Here is a 24438-nt window from a genome sequence, read left to right as displayed (position 1 = left end):
ACAGCAAGCGTCCTCAGCCCCTGGGCCAGGGACCAGTGCCGGTTTGTGTCCATTTAGGAACCAGGCCTCACAGCAGGAGGTGAGGGGAGGGTGAGAGAGCATGACTGCCTGAGCTTTGCCTCCTGTCAGATCAGGGGTGCATTAGAGCCTTACTGGTGCTCAAACCCTATTTGAACTGCGCATATGAGGGATCTAATGCCTGATGATCTGAGGTGGAACACTTTCATCCTGAAACCACCCTCCCCTCCCATCTGGTGGAAAAATTGTCTTCCAGGAAACTGGTCCCAGGTGCCGAAAAGGTTGGGAACCACTGTGCTACAGAACATCAGGAGCACACCTCCTTCCTCAGGCATAAAACTGAGTTAGTCTTTGAGCAAGTTTGAGTTGAATTGTCTGTGTATTTGTATCCAGAGAATGCTGAAGCAGGGCTTCATAGGGTGGGTTTAATACTCAGCAAATCTTACACTGTAGAACAGTTGCAGAAAATTGAAGTGAGTTCATAAGGAGAAGCATGAATTTAGATCATCGGGTTCAAATTGGAAAGGATACAATCATAGAGAAGAGGTGGAGATAAGTGCCGGGAATCAGACAGATACAGAATTTCTTGGAAATGGATTGGGAAAAAGGAACAGATTGAATCGCTGTAGAAACTTCCATTGGATAGTTCCTTTGCAGTACAACTTAAAAATAAAAGTGTACATTTACTTTTCAAGAGGTACTACTGTGCTGGGTCTACAGAAGTCTACAGTTATTATGAAATGACTTCATTCAGTTATTAAAAGCTTTGACAAGTTGCAATTTTTTAATGTCCTATAAAAATAATAATTAGAAAAAGAAGTTGCCATAATTGATAACCTAATTGATTCAGTGAATACAGGTTTACGGAATTTACCTTCAATTTAGCAAACTAAAATTTAAATAATCACAAATAATGAAAATATATTTCATTTCCTTACATAAGTATCTTTCTTTATCAATAAATTCTGCATTAAGTATGATCATGTCACATTACTTATTTGTAGAATAGTTCTTTGGACATTTTCACTTTTGTAGTTTTTTAGTAGCAGATAACACCACTATTTTTATAATTTAAGAATAAACTATATACCAAAGTGTGGGTCAAAGTTCAGGGGCCTGGGTGAAGGAGAGAAGTCTGACTAAAGTTTGATTAAGTTTTATCTAAATTTGTCAGTGGGGAAAACAGCTCAGCCAACCATTTATGAGATAAAGAATGGGAATTTGGAGAGTCTGTCTAGCCTTGTCAAGGTAAATAAGGAGGCCTCTGTATCTGTTTAAATCATATTGGGAAGAGTGTTTCAGAAGCTGTTGCCCAAATCACAAAAGGATTAGGAAGATTTCTTGACATTCTCTGTTTCAGGGAGTATAGGGCTTAGGCAAGTTGCAACATTGTCACTATAACCAATTACATTTGATTCCCTTAACCTGAAAAGAATAACAACAACAAAATTCCAAAAGATACAGACAATTTTCAAAGTAAAAAATTCAAATGGCACATAAATATATAAAATATTTTCCATTTCAGTTATTGCATAAATACAACTTTTACAAGTGTTGTATTTTGCCTATGATATTAGATACTACAAAATCCAATAATCCCAATACAATACAGACACTATATACACTAATATTAAAAGTAGGCATGCAAACATTCACATACATACACACACACATACAAGTAATCAGGAACATATTTTATCTACATAGATCTAATTCTAGAAGTAGTATAAAACATTCATTACTGTAATATTATTAAAATTTATTTTGTAGTTGAATATGGTATGTATACTGCTGTTCTCAGATCCATTTAAGATAGCAAACACTTGAATACCCTCTATGACCAACATTAGAAGAGGGCTTATATCGTTTTTAGTAGATTCATATCATGCAGCCATTGAAATCTTTCTAAGGATTTCCTAATGATATGAAAATATCTGTGGAAATAGTGAAATTTAAAATTGGCTATACTAGATGAGCTCAACTCTATAAAGAACATTTTGCATAAGAATATGCATACAGTGGCAGGAAGTAGATAAGACCTATAAAGAGGAGTTGGGGTTACAGTCAGCAAAATTTGTCAGACTTGAAACAGGCAGAAGAGATGACTGGCAGTTTTTTCGTAGTGGCATTCTCGACATTGTCTAGTGAACCTTCTGATTCTATAGAAGTGTGTACCTTTAGTTGTTTTAGATTGATTAAGCTATTTATAACTCTGAAGGAGTAGTAGAGTTGTAGAAAACTTAACGGCAAATGCTGCCTGCTCCTAGCCGTGAAGATACTTTTTCTTCATTAAAGTGCAAATGAATGGCCTGGTGTGGTGGCTCATGCCTGTAGTCCCAGCACTTTGGGAGGCCAATGTGGGTAGATCACTTGAGGTCAGTATTTCAAGACCGCCCCGGCCAACAGGGTGAAACCCCATCTCTACTAAAAATACAAAAGTAGCTGGGCATGGTGGCGGGCGCCTGTAATCCCAGTTACTCAGGAGGCTGAGGCATGAGAATCTCTTGAACCCAGGAGGCAGAAGTTGCAGTGAGCCAAGATCTTGACAGCCTGGACAACAGAGCAAGGCTCTGTCTCAAAAAACAAAAAACAAACAAGCAAACAAAAAGATCGAGTTGTATTAAAAAAATTAAAAAATACAAATGAATGTTGTCTAGTGGAGAATAAAACTCTTTGTAAGCCAAATTCTCATTTGAATTGACTTATTTCATTTATATTCACATTAATCAGTAAGTTAAATAAAATGAATGACATATGTTTATTTTATATTTACAGAGTCACAGTTTTACCATTTTGAAAATTATACATTTTCAATGTAATTAATGACCAGAGATAAAACTTAGAATTAAAAAAAAAAAAAAAGTCTAGGCTGAACTTTGGGAGAATCCCAGAATTTTGGGAGGCTGAGGTAGGCAGATAGCTTGCCCAGCAACAACCTGGGCAATATGGCAAAACCCTGTCCCTATATATTAAAAAAAAAAAAAAAACTAGACAGATGTAGTCGTGTGCTCCTGTGGTCCCAGTTACTCAAGAGACTGAAGTGGAGGATCGCTTGAGCCCGGGAAGTACAGGCTGCAGTGAGTCATGATCACGCCACTACACTCCAGCCTGAGTGACAGATCCAGACTCTATCTCAAAAAAAAAAAAAAAAAAGTTAAAATATTTTTTAATTAAATTTTTTACAAATCTAAAAAGGTTTGCCAAGATGCTTATAAGTTTGCTAAATAATATAAATACTAAAATGGTTCAACAGCAATGCTAGTGTATACAAGTTTAACTATTTCATCAATCAGCATCAAATCTTGTATAATCTTGCATAATTATCTAATCTTGTATTCAGCACTGGATCTTCCATAATAGTCATGAAATAATTGGTCTTTGTAAATTTTATTTGATGGTCTTTCTTAACTATTAAATTTGAAGATATTCCATGTTTGTTCATTGCTTTTAATCCTTTAATCCTTCCATAAATACGTAGCTTATTTTGATTTAGCCATTTGTATTGAAAATTGAGTTGATACTTCTTTATCAATTTACATTACATACATATACAACATACATATTGAAATTTAAAACAGCAAGTTGTAATTCTGTCTCTTGTAATTATAACATAACCCAGATAATATACTCTTTGATCCCACTTTCTTCATTGACATTTATGGGTTGAAAGATTATTTATATTGACATGAGATTCTTAAAACACAATTCAATTTTGAGATCATTGCCATGTGATTTTGCTACTCATATCAAGCTCCATAAAATCACTTTAAAAAATAAACATGTATAAAAATGTTGGCTAATATCTAAATACTAATTTAAAATCTGTAGTACTAAACCAAGCACCTATTCACAACCAGTCATATATTCTAACTAAATAACATTTTATTTTAATCTTTAGAGGCAATAATGATCAGAGAAAAAAAAAACAGAGTAAAAAAAATCTAGGCCAGGAACAGTGGCTCGCACCTGTAATTCTAGAACTTTGGGAAGCTGAGGCAATTTTTTAGTTTAGAGGCAACTTTTTTCTTTTTAACATCTTCTTTCTTTAAACTAATGAATGTAAGAGTACTGAAAAGTCTGTTTCCCAATTTATTTTCCAGTAAAATGTAATTTTCCGTTATATTTAAAGCAAAATTAGATTCACTGCCCAAGTAACTGCCTTAATACTTTTGAATAAAATAACTTTTTACATAGAACTTTAAAAATTATTAGTAATCTGTCTTGTGATTATCAGTTCTTTTAAATTATTTTATAAAGAAGATTTTTGTAAACATGTACTTTGGTTAGAATGAATTATGTCAAAAAAATCTATTAAAATAATCATGTTAGTTATTCTTTTGCCTCAATGAGACACCAAGACAGAATTTTCTCAAACTGTTTAGATCACTGGCATGGAATTTCACATTTAAAAGTTTTGATGGCTTTTATTTTTACTTTTCTCTATATTAAAAATTTTACTCAGCACATGTTAGTCCATTCTCACACTGCTATAAGGACATACCTGAGACTGGGTAATTTATAAAGGAAAGAGGTTTAATTGTGTCACAGTTCTTCAGGGCTGGGGAAGCTTCAGGAAACTTACAATCATGGCGGAAGGGGAAGTGAACACATTCTTCTTCACATGGTGGCAGCAAGGAGAAGTGCAGAGCAAAAGGGGGAAAAGCCCCTTACCATCAGATCTATGATAACTCACCCAGTATCATGAAAACAGATGGGGGAAACTGGAACTACAATTGAAGATGAGATTTGGGAGGGGACACAGCCAGACCGTATCACAGTATATACAGGATACTTTAGTCCAAAAATAATTTTAGCCAAAGTTACCAGCCAGATGCAACTATTAAATTGGAAAATATGCACAAAATGACATTCTGCAAAATAGACTTAAATGAATTTTTAAAAACTGTTTTTCAGTAAGAACTTCATGTGTTCTCATGAGTAATGAGCTACTGCTATAAAATACAAAGTGCAGTGACAAACAACATCCATATCCAAGTTACAAACCAAAGGCCACACATGTGGTCATGAAAGAGTTAAATGGAAAAACAAAACAAAACAAAACAAAACAGATCTTCCATATAGGGTCTGTAAAGAGGTCTCTTTCTCTCTCTCTGTCTTTCTCACACACACACACACACACACACACACTTTCTCCTTTTCAATAATAAGTGGAAAAGTTTGATTCTGTGTTCACACTGAAATTTTTCACTCTCAACTCAAAAGCAAGGCCATCTCTACTATGATCCCTCATACCCTTCACTCCAGCAATGGTAGAGAGAAGTTGACGAATTACTATTCACTGCAGCAGACTATTTTTATGGAGCAAGGATTGTTCCACTCAAAGTCATCTGTTATTTTAGAAACTAACAAATTGTGATTCACAATGTTAGAGCAAAAGCAAAAAATATCATAGTCATGACTCTACTTAAATCTGAATTTTAAGCAATTGTAGACTCTGGTGCAATCAGTGCTGACTATGGTTTTAAATCATAGGGAGACGATTAATGAATAACAAAGATTGAAGTGATTACAAAGCAAAACAACAAAATCTTGAAAACACCTGGTCTGAGAGATTCCCTTTTCTATGAAGAGATAAACATTTTATCAATTCTCACATGGTAAAACTATTGGGACTATAATATAATTATATATATATAGATATATACACACACATAATTAATATATAAACAGTATACATAATATATAATGTATTTATACATAATATACATTTATATATTATATATTTACATATATAATTATATAATATATATAAATATTTAGCAAAAGATAATTAGTTAAGTAGGAAAATACCAATGTAAAATAATGTAAAAAAACAGCTGACTGTGTGCAGTGGCTCACATCTGTAATCCTGGCACTTTGGGAGGCCGAGGCAGGTTGTTCATCTGAGGTCAGGAGCTTGAGACCAGCCTGGCCAACATGGTGAAATCCCGTCTCTACTAAAAATACAAAAATTAGCCCGGCATGGTGGCAAGTGCCTATAATCCCAGCTACTCCGGAGGCTGAAGCAGGAGAATCACTTGAGCCTGGGGGGCAGATGTTGCAGTGAGCCGAGATCACGCCACTTCTCTCCAGCCTGGGTGAAAGACTGAAACTCTGTCTCTAAATAAATAAATAAAAGTAAATAAAACAGAGAACTGTGATCACATTCTAATTATATAATTGTCTAATTTAATTTTTCATGTGGTTTGTGCAATTAGTTCAGAGAAGAGATGTTAGTATAAATGTTGGTGCTTTTATTCATGTTATCAAAGTAACAGTGCAGATAAATATTTTGTGTAGAAATATATTTGAATGCTTAAAATATGCATGTCTTTACAAAAATTCAAGTCATTGGTAGATTTGCTCATAATAGTATTTACCAATGTCATTTTTAATGTTGCCAATATCAAGGTTTATCAAGTAGCAGGTGTTTATGTCATTGAAATAGAGTTGGGGTTATAAATCATCTTTGAGCCATCCCTTAAATAACTTAAAATCTAATTAATCAGCTTTTAATCTTCAAACAAATTAAAAATGGAATTTGGAATATGACCGAGGTTGCTGTCAAGACCAAATATTCTAATTTTTTAATACAGTGAACATATGATTGGTGTTGACACATATCCTTAGTGTTTCCAAACATAACACACACACACACACACACACACACACACACACATTCTATTGTTATCCATAGCCACAGTTATTTTTTTGAAAAATCTCCATATGAAATACTATTTGGAAAAGAATATTAGGTATTTTAAAATTCGATAGACTGGTGGTTATACAATGTTCACTCAAATACAAATTTAATGGTATATTGTAAAATACTTTGTAAACTATCAAGTCTGAGTCAAATCTAGCTATTATTGGAAGATAGATGCCTACTATATCTAGTTGATTTTATGAAATATTTTTTGTAATGTATTTAAAACCAGTTAGGAGTAAAGAAGTGCCTGGAAATAATCCCATAGTTGGAAATAATCTTAGAATTCATAAACTACTCAATGAAAACTGCTAAAAAGTCAAATCTATCTGTATATTTAGAATAAATGAAGTTAAATATTTGCAAAGTGTGCAGTCAATTCCTTGCACATTAATGTATTTGTATTTAAATATTATTAATTTGATTTGTGTAAGCTCTCTTTAAGCTTTCCAACCATGCTAGAAATTTTATGCTTTACTAGCCTTCTAGCTTATTAGAAAATCAAACCTTCTATCATTCCAGGTTCCCAGGTAATTGCATTCCATCCTCCGTGATGGTGAGCACTTGGCTAATATACATCACTCATGTCTTAAATGTTCTGTAGGCATTCATCAAAGGAATCTTATTGGAACACATCTTCATTTTGAGCAAAGAGATAGCTTATATATCTATTTAAAGCAGTATTGTTGGGCAGCATACAAGATCTGACTATAGTTTCTAATAAATACACTATTATCCACATGGGACAAGGGTAGGCTAATTTGTAAGACAGCTTGTATCAACCCTTGGGGAAAAATGTTATGCATCTAGTGATTAAATCTTGGAAAGGCAGATAAAGTTTTTTGATGGGAAAGTTAATATTTAAAATTCAAATTAAATTAGCAATTAAGTTGAAAGATGTGTTAAAATATAGTCTGGATTATAACAAAATAATGGATAACATTGTTGTGATTTTGAAACACAAGAGATTCAGAATTAACCTCCAAATTCAGTTTAAACAAGATGGCTTAATCAGCTCAATTAATCTTCTAAAAAAATACAACTTACATAATGGCCAAATATTGATTCATGAACAAATGTTCGTAAACTTCAATAATCTCTGAAATCAAACTTGTTTACTCAACAAAGAGTCTTACTCATCAGTGGTTATACACTATTAATAGCAATGTTTAAATTAACTCAGAATCTCCTACAATCAGTATACAATTTGTATATTAGATTAAAGGAACATAGTTTTGAACTATTTAATGTACATTTGTGTGATAAAGTGGCACCACCTAACTTTAAGGGCTATATTTCCAGATTTTGCTGTGAGAAAATTTGCAGAAAAGGAATATGAGGCCAACAGGAAAAAAAAGTGTCAGCAAGATTGAAGATGTGAATAAATTTATGCAAACTACATAGGCAATTTTATTTACTAAAATGAAGGAATAAATATAAGTACTAAATAAAAATAAAAATTGTGATACTTATGTCAGTTTTATGGTAGTGATTTTTAATTACCTTTCTCTAATTTTTTTGAGATAGAGTCTCGCACTGTTGCCTAGGTTGGAGTGTGCAATGGCGTGATCTCGGCTCACTGCTACCTCTGCTTCCCGGATTCAAGCGATTCTCCTGCCTCAGCCTCCCTGGTAGCTGAGATCACAGGTGCCCACCACTACACTCGGCTAATTTTTTTTTGTATTTTTAGTAGAGACGGGGTTTCACCATGTTAGTCAGGCTGGTCTCGAACTCCTGACCTCAGGTAATCTGCCTGCCTTGGCCTCCTAAAGTGCTGGGATTACAGGCGTGAGCCACCACACCCAGCCACCTTTCTCTAAGTTTTAAAAGAATATTGCTTCCTACTATATAAAAGTATGTGCTCACATTAATTTTGCTTTAATATTGGTATTTAAAAGTATGCTAAGAATTTTATGTATATTTGGCATCAGCTAAAATAATTAATTCCCTTCTAACATTACCTCGTTCTGATCAATAGACTTTATAATTCTTGTCTCTAGAGGCACAAATTGGCTTTAAAATGTGGCATGTTTTTATCTGCTTGCATTTAACAAATATGGCATCGCTGAAGAGGTTCTAAAGCATCAGCTCTGAATTTTGATGCCTCCCCTTTCTCCTCACCCTCTTTATTTCATTTCCTTTGTTGCCCACAAAGTATTTATGCCACTAAAACTAGATAGTGGGGCAGGTTAGAGAGTTTGTTCCATTTTCTTAGAATACAATGTGCTTGGTATCATTGGAATGGTGGCTTAATGGAGAAAGCATTGAGCTGGGGACAGAAAACTTCCATCTAAACCCAGCTCTTCTCTTATGTCCCTTCTGGATTTATGATTCTGTTAAAAACTAAAATAAGATTCCCCTTTACTACAAATGTAAGTGTTTAGTGTGTGCAAAGACATGGGAATATATCAGTCTAAACTTTTTTATGCAAAGATAAACACCCGCTGAAGCAATAATGTTAAAACAAGGCTTCACAGATGGCTGCGTGCTATAGTGGCAGCAAAGCATTATGAGCTTTCTCCCTTTCTTTTCATGGTCTTGAGCTTACACATCTGGTTGGATGAAATGCATGACAGAAGGTGTTTGAAGGACTATACTTCAGAGAGAATTCGATCAGTAGACAGTTCATGAATATTTTTAATACTTTCAAGATTGAAACTTTTCACTCATCAATTTTACTTCAAAGAACATAGTTTTCATCTTAATTTTTTCCAGCAAACTGCTGTAATATTTATTTATATTGAAAATGAAGCTTCATCAGACCGTGATATACTTTCAAACATTTGTTTTATGTCATTCTTAGTAGCTAGAAATACAACACATATTTGATATATATAAGAACCATTTTAAGGATATATGCCTACCTGTCTAAATTAGCATGGTGATTCGGAGTATTATTATAATGTCATCATTTGCAAATGTGATTCATTATAAACTATGTTGAGTGTTATCATTCTGTTTAATTCTAATCATTCTCAATGAATCGGTCCAATATATTTGTATTGTATATCATAGCTTTCTCAGAAATTGCTATCTGATTAGTCTTCTATAAGTTTGTTTTAGGAAATTTTACTGAATGAGAACTATGTCTTTGGCTTATGTAGTGTTATAATTTAAATCAAAGTAAGGAACAAAGATGGCCGAAGAACTTCGTCTCCTAGTGCATTTCCAAAAATGTTTCTGAGAAATATTATTCTATGAGATGTGTTCTGAGGTCAAATAATTTTGGAAATTATTGAATCTCCTTAGTGATGCAATGATGCATATTTTTGTGCACCAGCTACAAGACTGGAGAAGCAGAATTAATGCAATTTCCAGTTAGATATTCTTTAATCTGCAGAGTTTATATATTTTGCAGTGCAATAAAATAATAAACACTTTAAATACAATGGAGAATAATTTACCTTAAAGACATAATTATTCTAATAAGCTCTCTATTTCTTTTTATTAATTTCCATTTAGTTCACTTATGCTTTAACTGCATTAAACTTGTTGCCAGAATATTAACAGAAATTGTGTTTTCAGTCCCTGAGGATGGCATATATCTTTGCAATACTCAAGGTGTGGCAACACTAGTATGGCTGGAATGCAGTGAGTGAAGGCAGAGGGGTGAGGTCAGAGACTTAGCAGGATGCCAGATTATGTAGGGTTTGTAAGGCTTATTATGGTATGGAATTTTGAATACTAGGAGGAGTCATGGAAGGGTTTCAAACAAAAAAGTCTCCTTAAACTTTGAAAGAATTGTTGCGACTATATTTTAGTGTTTGAATGGATAAATGGGTCATTATATTATATGGGTCATTATCCATTCAAACATTAAAATATAGCAGTGGTCTATTCATGACATTCTCTGCTTAATTACCTACTTTTTTTGGGAGATACTCAATATATGTTTTATTTGTTAGGAAGGTGAACCTGGAAGTACTTGTTTTACAAATAGCAATTTTTAAGTGTTAAATGAGGTAATATTTGTGAAGCACTTAACAACAGGATCTGGTACAAAGGGAATGCTAAATATAAGTATGTCCTGGATACCTGTAACCATCTTTTTCTGTGCATAAGTATGATAATGTAATGCCAAGACAGTTTGTTAAAATATAGATTCTCAATTGCCAACCTCTATTGGACCCTTGGAACTGTCCAACAATCAAACTATATTTCCTTATTATTATTCTTTATTATTTCCTTCAGCCACTCTTCTTGCTTTCTTAATTCTCCTAAAGACATTTACCTTTTCTTTCAACTTATATCCTTACCATTTATTGTGGAAAACAAAGGATTGTAATAATTGTCCACCAATATTAAACACTTATTTTGCTAGGAACTCTTTAAAGTACATTTTATTGGTCTTCTTAACAATTCACCTAATCAAGTTATATTTTTTATTGCTATTTAATAAAATGAGGAAATTGACACACAGAAAGGCATAAGTAACTTTCCCAGGCTTACACAGCTACTAAGAGGCAAAGCAGGAAATTCAGATTCAGACTCAGCCTGACCAAAGAGTTTGACTCTTAATCATTCTCAATACTAATTTGAAAATCCTCTCAGCATCAGCACTTACTGCAGGGATCCTGCTATCAGTAAAGTCCAATCTGTCTTCATATTTCCTGGATTTTGATTCTTCCATTATTCATCTTCTGTTTCTCTAGCTGTCCCATGCTAATGGCTCATCCGATGAATATTCAAGCGTGTTCTAGTATTTTGCATATCTACAAGTCTTTTCTGGTAGCAATAATTTTTATCAGAGACGATCATCTTAAAGTATCCATTAGTCTTCAGTGTCTGTTTCTTTAATTTCTGTTTCCTTTTGAAATGAATTTTTGATTTTCCAACTAATAGTAAATACATTCATAATTTAATGTTTATCCTCCCAGATCTCTCTCTCTCTCTTTCTCTCTCTGTATATATAAATATATGTGTGTGTGTGCATGTTATATATAAATATAACAAGTGTGTTATGTATGCATAAACAAGTCTTATTTAATTATTGTTTATGCATAAATGTATATAAATCGTAGGAAATATTTAATGTTTAGGGTTTAATTTACATATACACATACTTGAAGGGTATGATATTCCACATAGCATGATTTTTTATTATTATACTTTAAGTTAGGGGATACATGTGCAGAACTTGGAGGTTTGTTACATAGGTATACATGTGCCATGTTGGTTTGCTGCTCCCATCAACCCGTCATCTACATTAGGTATTTCTCCTATTGCTATTCATCCCCTTGCCCCCTGCCCCCTGACAGGCACCAGTGTGTGATGTTCCCCTCCCTGTATCCGTGTGTTCTCACTGTTCAACTCCCACTTATGAGTGAGAACATGCAGTGTTTGTTTTTCTCTTCATGAGTTAGTTTGCTGAGAATGATGGTTTCTAGCTTCATCCCTGTCCCTGCAAGGGACATGAACTCATTCTATGTCCATGTATTCATATGTGGCTACATACATCAATACACATCTGTTTAGTTATAAAACTTGTTTTAGTAATTATTAGTTATTAGCGTTGCCATATGAGTTTAAGAATAATATTCTCAGTTTCTATGAAAAAAGTCCAATTGTGATTTTTATTTTGGGTGCCTTGGATTGAAATTTATAGGTTAATTTAGAGACGTTTAACAACCTGACAATATTGAGTCTTTCTGCCCACAAGCATATTATATCTCCCCAAAGGGTTGTGCATGCTTTATGTCTTTTATAAGGGTTGATTATCCTTTTCTTTGTTGAGGTCTTATCTAATTTTCGTTTGATTTGTGGCCTTCACTACTTTCTTCTGTTTTACACCATCTCAGACAAGCATGTAAAAAATATTACTATCACATTTTTCTAGCATTTTTAGATATTATCCAAATAGCTAGTGCACTATAGCATTAAAACCAGAAGTTTGAAGCCTCTGCAAACCACATCAGGCTGGCTTTTTCTTGAACTACTCTAAAGAAACAGCCCTTGATAACTCCAATAATTACCTCCATGTTGTGAAACATAATTGTTAATATTCATTCAACTTATTAGTCTCCCCAGTACCATTTGATAAAGGTGTCACCTAGATTTTGTAAACATTTCCTCTATTTGTTTTTCAAGACACTTTATTCCCTGTCTACCTGAAAAAAAAAAAAATCTCTGCTACTCCTTCTCAACCACTTGCCCTATATTATCTTCCTATCTGGCCTCTAAATACTAGAATTTCTCAGAACTCAGGTCTCGGTGCTATTTTTTTATTTAACTATAGTCTTTAACAAGGTATCTCTCCTATCACCATGCTTTGCTTGTCTTCTATAGTCGTATGATTCTCAAGTTTATCTATTTAGTGTCATTGTCTTCTTCCCCGTATTTACTTGAATATATCATTCTATCTCAAATTAAATGTATCTGAAGTAAATTCATCATCACGTCACCACATTTAAATTTCTTCCATGATTTCCTCTTTTTCCTTATCTCAGATAGTTTGACTTCGTGCTTTATATTGTCCATTGATAGCACTGTTTCCACTCTTTTCTGTGTGGTAGGGTCTAGACACCTGTATATTACTGTGATGGTTGATTTTACATGTCAACTTAACTATGCCCTGGGCTGCTCAGATACTTGGACCAACATTATTCTGGGTGTTTCTGTGAGGGTGTTTTTAAGTGAAATTAACATTTAAAGTGATAAACTGAGTAAAACAGATGGCCTTTCCTAATGTGGGTGGGCATCATTTAATCAGTTGAAGGCATGAATAGAACAAAAAGTTTGACATCGCTGAGTAAGGAACAGCCTTCAGACTGGAATATTGGCCTTTCTTCTGCCTTTAGACTTAAACTAAAATATCAGCTCTATATTACTCTGTTCTCATGCTGCTAATAAAGACATACCTGAGACTGGGTAATTTATAAAGGAAGAAAGTTTAAAGGACTCACACTTCCACATGGCTGCAGAGGCCTCATAATCATGGCAGAAGGCAAAGGAGAAGCAAAATCACATCTTACTTGGCAGCAGGCAAGAGGGCTTGTGCAGGGGAACTCCCATCTATAAAACCATCAGATCTCGTGAGACTTATTCACTACCATGAGAACAGCACACACAGGAAAGACCTGCCCCCATGATTCAATTACCTCCCACTGGGTCCCTCCCAAAACAAAATGGGAATTATGGGAGCTAAAATTCAAGATGAAATTTGGGTGGGGACACAGCCAAACCATATCAAGCTCTTTCTGGGTCCCAAGGCCACTGACCTTTAGACTGGAACTACATAGGCATTCCTGGTTCTCAGGCCTTCAGACTCAGACTGAGATTAAAACATCAGCTATCCTGGGTCTCCAGTTTACTAACTCACCCTACAGATCTTGGGATTTGCTGGCCTCTATAACTGGAGGAGCCAATTCCTTATAGTAACTAACAAAATATCTCCTATTGCTTTTGTTTTCCTGGAGAACCCTGACTAATACAAGCACATTTTCCAGACTGTCTCTCATCAGGATGATTTTTGATTCAATGAGATGCGTGTAAAAGAATATTTGAAATGTGAAAACAGAAACATCGTGTTTTCCAGCAGCAGCTAAATCAGGTAAATGAGTGTAGAAATAAACATAAACCACCCAAATGAGAAGTAAAAGTTGTTTATTCAGAGCAATGGAGTCAGGAATTATCACTTGTATTTGGCAAAGACTTAAAGGCAAGCAGTGGAGTGTGAAGCTTTACGGTGGAAAAAGGGGAAGGCTTCAGTTGTGCCCTGATTGGAGGCTGTTGCCATGGAGAAGCTGTAGATAAGCTAACTAGAACCAGGACATCCAATGTGATTGGTTATGTGTGCATCTTTGACTTTCTTCATTTGGTCCTAAGTTGCAAGCAGATGCAAAAATTAAGGAAGCCGTCAGTCAATGAAGTGCTGGCTGTTTTTCAGCTAGTTGCTATGGGGTTGTTTTTTGGCTTTCTGGACTGGTTGCTGTAGAGGTGGGTCAGAGCTCTACTTTCATATATGGTCTGGCCATTGTGTTTGTATATTCCGGCTCATAGTCACCCCTTTTGGTCATTCTCTTACTTTCAAGAGGTTAGCCAATTTAAGGAAAGCTGCAAATCCAGCTCTTTACCACTCAGAGATTATTCAGTAAAGTTCATATAAAACGGTATTACAAAATATTCTTGACCTTTTTGTTGTATTATCATAGTGATTTTCTGACTAGAGAGCAGATGTGCAGAACCTTTTAAAAATCTAGATAGCACGCAGCATCATGCCTCTCTCACAAAGCCAGAATGATTAATAGTTCCTATAAGGTGATTTGGAACTAGGAACCTCAATTGCCAAATCAAGGCCAAAATAACAAATTTGATAGACCATGAAGATTAACCTTAGAGAGCCAAATAGCTTATACTTTAAAACAATATATAAATAGTTCCAACTTGCTTGTTTCTTTGATCCAAGTACAAGAAGTATGAGCAATGGCACAGACACCAGGATGACTAAAAGACAAAAAAAAAAAAAATTAGGGTAATGTTATTGTCTATCACTACCCATGCCAATGAGTTGAGATTGATCTGTGTTTCTACCTCGGACAAAGGCAATATCATCAATAACTTCTGCCAGAGTGAGTGTCTTAGTCCATTCAGGCTGCTGTACTAAAATGACATAAATTGGGTGGCTTATAAACAACAGAAATGTATTTTTTTCAGTTCTAGAGGCTGAGAAATTCAAGATCAAGGTGCCAGCAGACTCCATATGTGGTGAAAGCCTGTTTCTCATAGATGGCATCTTCTATGTGTCCTCATATTGCTGAATGGGTGAACAAGCTCCTTTGGGACTCTTTTATAAAGGCACTTATTCATTAGGACAGAGGCCTCTAACCTAATCATCTCCCCCAATTCACATCTCTCAGTACCACCACATTAGGGATTAGGTTTCAACATATGAAATTTTTGGGGACACAAACATTCAGACTATAGTATTAAGTGTTAGTTCTTTTACAGTCTTTTCTAGCTGCATGATTGCCACCAATGGGAACAATGCTCTGATTGCATAAACAATGAGGCAGTAATTTCTCCAGATAGTGTGCCTGTATAATCAGCAGTTACCTTATTTTGGAGCTCATATCTGAGTCAGTGTTTCCAGCCCTGGCAATTTATAGTACTAGCTAGGTTACATATTTGGATCTCTGTCAGTCTCTTTTAGGTATTTGGTCAATTGCCCCATAAAGGTTGTTGAATTCAACTTTAGAATTACCTAGGGTCTGATGAATACAGCAAAATACTACCTACTTGGTGGATTGAACAACGGAAATTTATTTTCTCATAATCCTGGAGGCTAGCAGTTTAAGACTGAGATGTAGGCAAGGTTGGTTTCTTTTGAGAGCCTCTCTCCTTGGCTTGTAAGTAGCCCTCTTTTCTCTGGGTCTCCACATGATCTTTCCTCTGTGTGTCTGTGTCTTGATCTCCTCTTCTCATAATGACATTGGCCATATTGGACTAGGGCTCACCCTAATGACCTAGTTAAACTTTAATTACTTATTTAAAAGCCCTCTCTACAAATACAGTCAAATGTTGGCATACTGGGGATTAGGACCTAAACATTTGAAGGGATGGGGAGAGCACAGTTAAGCCATTACTACCCAAGTGAGAACAAACAAAAGCTATTTATTCAGAATATGCTATATAGCAAGGGAGTTGGGAACAATCACTTGTGTTTGGCCTAGACTCAAAAGCAGATGGAGGAGTGGGAAAGTTTTATAGTGAAAAAAAAGGGAAGACCCTGGTTGGAGGCTGTTGGAATGAAAAAGCCGTAGTCTTATTTGGAACTCTGAAGTTTAATTTTTTTTATTATTATTATACTTTAAGTTCTAGGGTACATGTGCACAACGTGCAGGTTTGTTACATAGGTATACATGTGCCGTGTTGGTTTGCTGCACCCATTAAGTCATCATTTACAGTAGGTATTTCTCCTGATGCTATCCCTCCCCCATCCCTCCACCCCATGATGTTCCCCACCCTGTGGCCAAGTGTTCTCATTGTTCAATTACCACCTATGAGTGAGAACATGCAGTGTTTGGTTTTCTGTCCTTGTGATAGTTTGCTCAGAATGATGGTTTCCAGCTGCATCCGTGTCCCTGCAAAGGACATGAACTCATCCTTTTTTATGGCTACCTCGTATTCCATGGTGTATATGTGCCACATTTTCTTAATCCAGTCTATCACTGATGGACATTAGGGTTAGTTCCAAGTCTTTGTATTGCGAACTCATCCTTTTTTATGGCTACCTCGTATTCCATGGTGTATATGTGCCACATTTTCTTAATCCAGTCTATCACTGATGGATATTAGGGTTAGTTCCAAGTCTTTGTATTGCGAATAGTGCCACAATAAACATATATGTGCATGTGTCTTTATAGCATGATTTGTAATCCTTTGGGTGTATACCCAGTAATGGGATGGCTGGGTCAAATGGTATTTCTAGTTCTAGATCCTTGAGGAATCATCACACTGTCTTCTACAATGGTTGAACTAGTTTACACTCCTACCAACAGTGTAAAAGTGTTCCTATTTCTCCACATCCTCTCCAGCATCTGTTGTTTCCTGACTTTTTAATGATTGCCATTCTAACTGGTATGAGATGGTATCTCATTGTGGTTTTGATTTGCATTTCTCTGATGACCAGTGATGATAAGCATTTTTTTCATATGTCTGGTGGCTGCAAAAATATCTTCTTTTGAGAAGTGTCTGTTCATATCCTTTGCCCACTTTTCGATATTTTTTTTCTTGTAAATTTGTCTAGGTTCTTTGTAGATTCTGGATATTAACCCTTTGTCAGAGGGTAGATTGCAAAAATTTTCTCCCGTTAAGTAGGTTGCCTGTTCACTCTGATGGTAGTTTCTTTTGCAGTGCAGAAACTCTTTAGTTTAATGAGATCCCATTTGTCAATTTTGGCTTTTGTTGCCATTGCTTTTGATGTTTTAGTCATGAAGTCCTTGCCCATGCCTATGTCCTGAATGGTATTGCCTAGGTTTTCTTCTACGGTTTTTATGGTTTTAGGTCTAACATTTAAGTCTTTAATCCGTCTTGAATTAATTTTTGTATAAGGTGTAAGGAAGGGATCCAGTTTCAGCTTTCTACATATGGCTAGCCAGTTTTCCCAGCACCATTTATTAAATAGGGAATCCTTTCCCCATTTCTTGTTTTATCAAGTTTGTCTAAGATCAGATGGCTGTAGATGTATGGTGTTATTTCTGAGGGCTCTGTTCTGTTCCATTGGTCTATATATCTGTTTTGGTACCAGTACCATGCTGTTTTGTTTACTGTAGCCTTGTAGTATAGTTTGAAGTCAGGTAGTGTGAGGCATCCAGCTTTGTTCTTCTTGCTTAGGTTTATCTTGGCAATGTGGACTCATTTTTGGTCCCATATGAACTTTAAAGTAGTTTTTTCCAATTCTGTGAAGAAAGTCATTGGTAGCTTTATGGGGATGGCATTGAATCTATAAATTACCTTGGGCAGTATGGCCATATTCATGATATTGATTCTTCCTATCCATGAGCATGAAATGTTCTTCCATTTGTTTGTGTCCTCTTTTATTTTGTTGAGCAGTGGTTTGTAGTTCTTCACATCCCTTGTAAGTTGTATTCCTAGGTATTTTATTCTCTTTGAAGCATTTGTGAATGGGAGTTCACTCATGATTTGGCTCTCTGTTTTTCTGTTATTGGTGTATAGGAATGCTTGTGATTTTTACACATTGATTTTGTATCCTGAGACTTTGCTGACGTTGTTTATCAGCTTGAGGAGATTTTGGGCTGAGATGATGGGGTTTCTAAATATACAATCACGTCATCTGCAAACAGAGACAATTTGACTTCCTCTTTTCCTAATTGAATACCTTTTATTTCTTTCTCTTGCCTGATTGCCCTGGCCAGAACTTCCAACACTATGTTGAATAGGAGTGGTGAGAGAAGGCATCCCTGTCTTGTGCTGGTGTTCAAAGGGAATGCTTCCAGTTTTTGCCCATTCAATATGATATTGTCTGTGGGTTTGTCATAAATAGCTCTTATTATTTTGAGATACGTTCCATCAATACCTTGTTTACTGAGAGGTTTTAGCCTGAAGGACTGTTGAATTTTGTTGAAGGCCTTTTCTGCATCTATTGAGATAATCATGTGGTTTTTGTCATTGGTTCTGTTTATGTGATGGATTATTGATTTGCGTATGTTGAACAAGCCTTGCATCCCAGGGATGAAACCAACTTGATCGTGGTGGATAAGCTTTGTGATGTGCTGCTGGATTTGGTTTGCCAGTATTTTATTGAGGATTTTTGCATCGATGTTCATCAGGGATATTGGTCTAAAATTCTCTTTTTTTATTGTGTCTCTCCCAGGCTTTGGTATCAGGATGATGCTGGCCTCATAAAATGGGTTAAGAAGAATTCCCTCTTTTTCTATTGATTGGGGTAGTTTCAGAAGGAATGGTACCAGCTCCTCTTGGTACCTGTGGTAGAATTCTGCTGTGAATCCGTCTGGGCCTGGACTTTTTTTTGGTTGGTAGGCTGTTAATTATTGCCTCAATTTCAGAACCTGTTATTGGTCTATTCAGAGATTCAACTTCTCCCTGATTTAGTCTTGGGAGTGTGTATGTGTCCAGGAATTTATCCATTTCTTATAAGTTTTCTAGTTTATTTCCATAAAGGTGTTTATAGTATTCTCTGAGGGTAATTCGTATTTCTGTGGGATCGGTGTTGTTCATTATGATCATAAATACTTATTTTCTATTTAATATGGCAATAAATTATACACAAATAGAGCTTAGCAATCTTTTAAAGCAGCTAATATTAGTAACTTTTATACATATTTTTAATTAAAAACAAAATTTATCCTTTTTTATTATTAAAAATCTATAAAATCGACAATTGCAAAGTTAAAATTGAGGAAGCAATTACAATAAATTGTAGAGATATTTTTAAAGATCCTAAAACAAACTTCATTAAAAAGGATAGTTGAACTAGTTTACACTCCCACCAACAGTGTAAAAGTGGAAACTTTAGAAAGCAGAAGTAGAGATTATACCCTTTAGTTTATCTAAAAAAATACTTGCCATATTTTTTTTCTGTTGGTAATGTTTACTCTAAAGCTTTTTAGTACATATCCATCTAGGGAATGTGGGAAAGGGAAGCATTAGAATCATTTCTAATCTCTGTTATTTGTCAGACCTGTGCTCCAGGACAGCAAAAGTGAGAAAATATTCCTGATTGTCCCGGTGTGAAATCGAGGCTGCTTTGCTGGAATTTTCACTTTTTCCCCTTTAAGCGTAAAGCAATTTTTATACCTAGCTTGATAAAACAGTAACAAATGTGATATTACATTGCTTCTTGAACTAATAATGCATCAGGGACTGTAGCTGTAATACTTAATGTTTTGATCTAATCTTGAAGAAAGGCTAAGTCAGAACTAGAAGAATTAGACAGAATTAATTCACCAGCACATGGCAGAACAAAACAAGTATTCTAACATCATGCACCATAATATGGATATCAAACAATTTTGGATCAAAGAAAAATATTATGACTTGAGATCATTCAGATTGAATAGAAATATGAAGGCTTTAAAATAAGTAGCAGAGTAAATATAGACTTTCTTACATGTAGAGTTATAATACTGGTTATAATCTTAGATTTTTGTTTTAATTTTAAAAAATTTGTTAAGCATATGATTATATATAATTTAGCAGGTAGTTGAGTTCAATAATTGTTTAAATTAAAATAAAAAACACCACCTTTTAAAGTATTTAAAATATTCATATTTCATTTTTATACATTTTCTATAACAGCAATAGAAATAATAACAACAATAATTTACATATGTAGAGTGTTTAATAAGTGCCTAGTATAATAATAAGAATTTTATCATATATTATCCACATCACACAGTAACTTACACAGAGTTAACAAATTCCCTTCTAGGTTCAAAGAATTTACATCACCAAGCAGATCTTGTGAATTAGGTTAATGAAAGATGTTTTAAAAATCAAGATGTTCTATATATTACCGATGAAACAAAAGGTTAATGTGTCAGTTGCTTCTTATGGTGGCTCCTAATTAGATAGCTCAAATCTATTTTAGCTGTTTTCTATCTTTCAATCAGCATCTGTGGGCACCTGTTGATTACTGCTCCCAGCTCTGGCACCCAGCCCACAAATTCATACCAACCTTGTTTGCCCACACTGAGCAGCGTGCATAAAATGAAGAGGAAATAGATTCTGCCTTGACTTTAATATTTATGCTGCTCATAGGGATCTCCCTATCCATTTAAAACTCTGAACAAAGGCTCCTATGTGCATACTAGGACTTGAATGTTTCCTTTCATGTAGTCTGACTTTGGGGATTGGGCTTTCAGTTAGTTATACCGCTCTGGTTCTGTCAGATTATAATGAGGCCACACTGTATCTTCTTTCTTGCCTCATGTTCCATTTAATCCCAGAATCCCGAATGCTGAACATAACATAGACCTTTGTATTTCACTCATGTATTCATTCAGTTATTGAAAAACATTTATGAAGCATTTTCTTTATAACTCATGCCATGATAAATGTGGCAAATACAATGATGATAACATAGGTATTGCCTCTTAAAGCCATTTCCTTTAAGAGATAAATGCCTGTTTATTTCCCTCTTGCCGGGAGAATATTAATTTCTATAAAATTTCCTATCCTGAACTCTGTGGCATTCCTTATTTCCTGATCAGAGATCATAAGGCATCATGGATCAAAGAGTTTTAAAAGAACTGAATAATTAAATTTCAGTAAGGTCATCCACACTTTCCATTGTGCCATAACAAACACAGATTATGCATTTATATTTCTACTGTAAAGGAGATCTAAATACAGAAAATTCTTTAATCTATTACTATTTTTCTTAAAGGAGCGAGTGATTGTATTAACTATCATATTAAAATTTTGTAGGCAATTTAGATTCTTTATTTTTCTAGAAAAATATGTTTATTGGAATTATTTAAAGAGAAAAATATGGGACTTCATATTTTTAAGTGCAAGCACAAGGAACAAAAAGTATGCAGACCAAATGGCCCTAAAAACTTTTGGCCATACCTAAACACTCTACATACATGATGTCTTTTCAAATTCAGTGGAAATGTATGTTGTCTTTCCACATTCCTTTTCATAAACTGAGGTGTAAAGCAGTTTAGTAACTTGACTGAGGTTAACTAAATGATTTTGTCAAGACGGCAGGTATATTTTATTATAAGAAAAAAATGAGTCATGAAAAACAGAGTATGAATCCAGTTTAATTCTTGGAATGATACAAAAATTATGTTTTTATAAGCTTTTTAAAATAATAACAACTGTTGACATTTAAGCCAGGGGTCCACCAGCATTTCTGTTAAGTCTAGGTAGATATTTTAGACTCTTTAAGCCATGCAATCTTTGGCACAATCCTGATCTTGTAGCTTAGAAGTCATAGACAATACTTAAACTAATGTGCATTACTGCGTTTTGAAAAACTGTATTACAAAGACAGGTGGTGGGCTGAATTTGGAGTCCCATGGGCCATTGTTTGCTGACTCCTACTTTGGAGCTGGGTCAAAGAGTATGTGAATTTAGAGTTTGATAGACACTGAGAAATTGCTGTCTCTAGAAGTTTCACCAAGTAGGCTACCAAGCAAAATAATTGGGAATATCTTCCCATTTAAATTACTGACTGACAAATGGTAAGCTCACTGTTGATTATCTCATTATATTAATCTTAGTTTCTTTATAAAACCAAAAACCTGAGATGGATTTTAATGATTTATTATAGGATACAATCCCAAGGCTGAGACAAAAACAATAACAATAAAAATATGAGACAGGCAGGGAAATGTAAAAAGCAAACAAAAGATAATATTTTCTTCATCATTTTGAGCTGATATAACTAAGTTCCATAAATTGAATGGCTTCTAAACAACAGAAAATTATTTTTCCTACTTCTAGAGGCTGGAATTCCAAGATCAAAATGCCAACATTATTGGGTTCTAGTGAGGGTCTGCTTCCTCATTCATAGACAGCATTCTCACTGTGTCCTCACATGATGGAAAGAGCAAGGGAGCTCTCTGGGGTCTCTTTCATAAAGGCATTAATCCCATTCATGAGGGCTGTAATGATTATTACATCATGATTTAATCATGAAGGCCCAACACTTAATACCTTCGTCTTGGGGATTATGATATCAATATGTTAATTTTGGGTGGACACAAACATTCAGTCCATAATAATGTGTTATCAGGCTGGTTGATATTTCATGAAGAACATGTGTTTCATGCTTACAAGACAACTCTGAGGGGAACGTATATAAGAAATTATTGCTTCAGGGGAAGTAATAGAAAGGCAATTTATTAATCAACTTCCTCTGGTGTCCTGTGTTTCATCTGTCAAAGTTTGTTCTAGGGGATTTTAGTTCTCCTGTACTTCTGAATTGTATCACCTGGTATCTTAAGCAGCTTCTGGGAAGCCAGATCTTTCTTCACATTCTTTGGTAATTCATCTGAGCCCAGAGACTCCAGATATTTGCTTTAGGTGATACAAGCATATAGGCCTCATCAGAGTGGTTACTTACACAGAATTATGAGGAAGTAAGCATCCAAAAGCCAGAACATCATAAGGTTGAGATAATTTTAGGTAAAGCTTAAAATGTGTCACTCCTTGCAACATTCACGATTGCTTGAAATGTCCTTTCATTATGCCAAGATCCCATACTATTTTTCTTTTAAGAATAGCAAGCCCCCAAGATGAAATCTAAAGCCTAATCGGTCATAATATCCACTTCAAGATGGTGGCTAATTTTGATCTTCTAGAGAACTTAAGACGGTTAAAGAAGTCATCTATAATACTTGCTTCTGCATCTCCTCTTGAGCAATTAATTGATATTTCTTCTCTTTCTCTTGAATCATCCATTCTAGATTTCTGAAAATTTGCAAAAGACTTTAGCTTGTCTCAGAGCTTGCCAAGAAAAGAAACCTAGAACCTTATTTCTTAAGGGTCTGAACCTTTAATTACCATGTTCTTATTGGTTTGTTATTATTGAAATTTCCATAAAGAATTTTCAAGGAACATGGAATAATGAGTGAATTCTCTTTACTTTATATGTAAATAAATTTCCCCAATTGATTGGTTAGTGTCTTAGTCCGTTTTGTGCTGCTATAACAGAATAGTCGAGACTAGGTAATTTATAATGATTGGAAATATATTGGCTCATAGTTCAGGAGACTGAGAAGTTCAATATCAAGACACTGGAATTTGTCAAGGGCCTTCTTGCTGGGCCATGACATGGCAGAAGGCAAGAGGGTGAGAGATGGCAAGAGGGGGTCAAGTTACTTTTTTACAAAGGAACCCATTCCTCTCAGGAGGGTAGAGCCCTCATAGCCTAATCAACTCTTAAAAGTCCTACCTCTTAATTGTGTTACAACAGCAATTAAATTTCAACACAACAAACATTCAAACCATAGTAGATAACATCAATCATAGATCCTCATTATAACCAGGACACCCAGCCTGCACAGCAAATACATTTTGTCTGCTTATCAATAGCATTAGAACCTAGTTGGTAGATTGTAGTTATCAATTCTATTTCAGTGAAATTTTTTTCTATGTTCCCCTTGGAGAAATGTTGCTCCTAACAATCAGAAACAGAGACTGAGTTTGTGAGGAGAGAATTCCACAATATGGACATTTTGAAATATAAATTATTTCTACTTTCACCTTTATTTTCTCAATTC

At 34.9% G+C, this 24438-nt stretch overlaps 1 protein-coding gene across 40 annotated transcripts in view; it reads left to right on the top strand.

Moving 5' to 3' along the window:
• Positions 1-24438, top strand: part of LOC129397991 (protein eyes shut homolog) — a 565331-nt gene that overhangs the window by 285927 nt on the left and 254966 nt on the right. For 4 of the 40 annotated variants that reach the window (XM_063605359.1, XM_063605366.1, XM_063605362.1 and 1 more), the window contains one exon: positions 8252-8371. The exons of the other annotated variants lie outside the window; for them this stretch is intronic. The gene's annotated coding sequence lies outside the window, so the exon portion shown is untranslated. The remainder of the gene's footprint in view (positions 1-8251; positions 8372-24438) is intronic. 40 annotated transcript variants of the gene reach the window in all.

Source organism: Pan paniscus, chromosome 5 (genome assembly GCF_029289425.2).
Source record: "Pan paniscus chromosome 5, NHGRI_mPanPan1-v2.0_pri, whole genome shotgun sequence".
Classification (NCBI taxonomy): domain Eukaryota; kingdom Metazoa; phylum Chordata; class Mammalia; order Primates; family Hominidae; genus Pan; species Pan paniscus.
The sequence above is the reverse complement of the archived record's forward strand: the minus strand, read 5'-3'. Positions and strand labels throughout refer to the sequence as shown.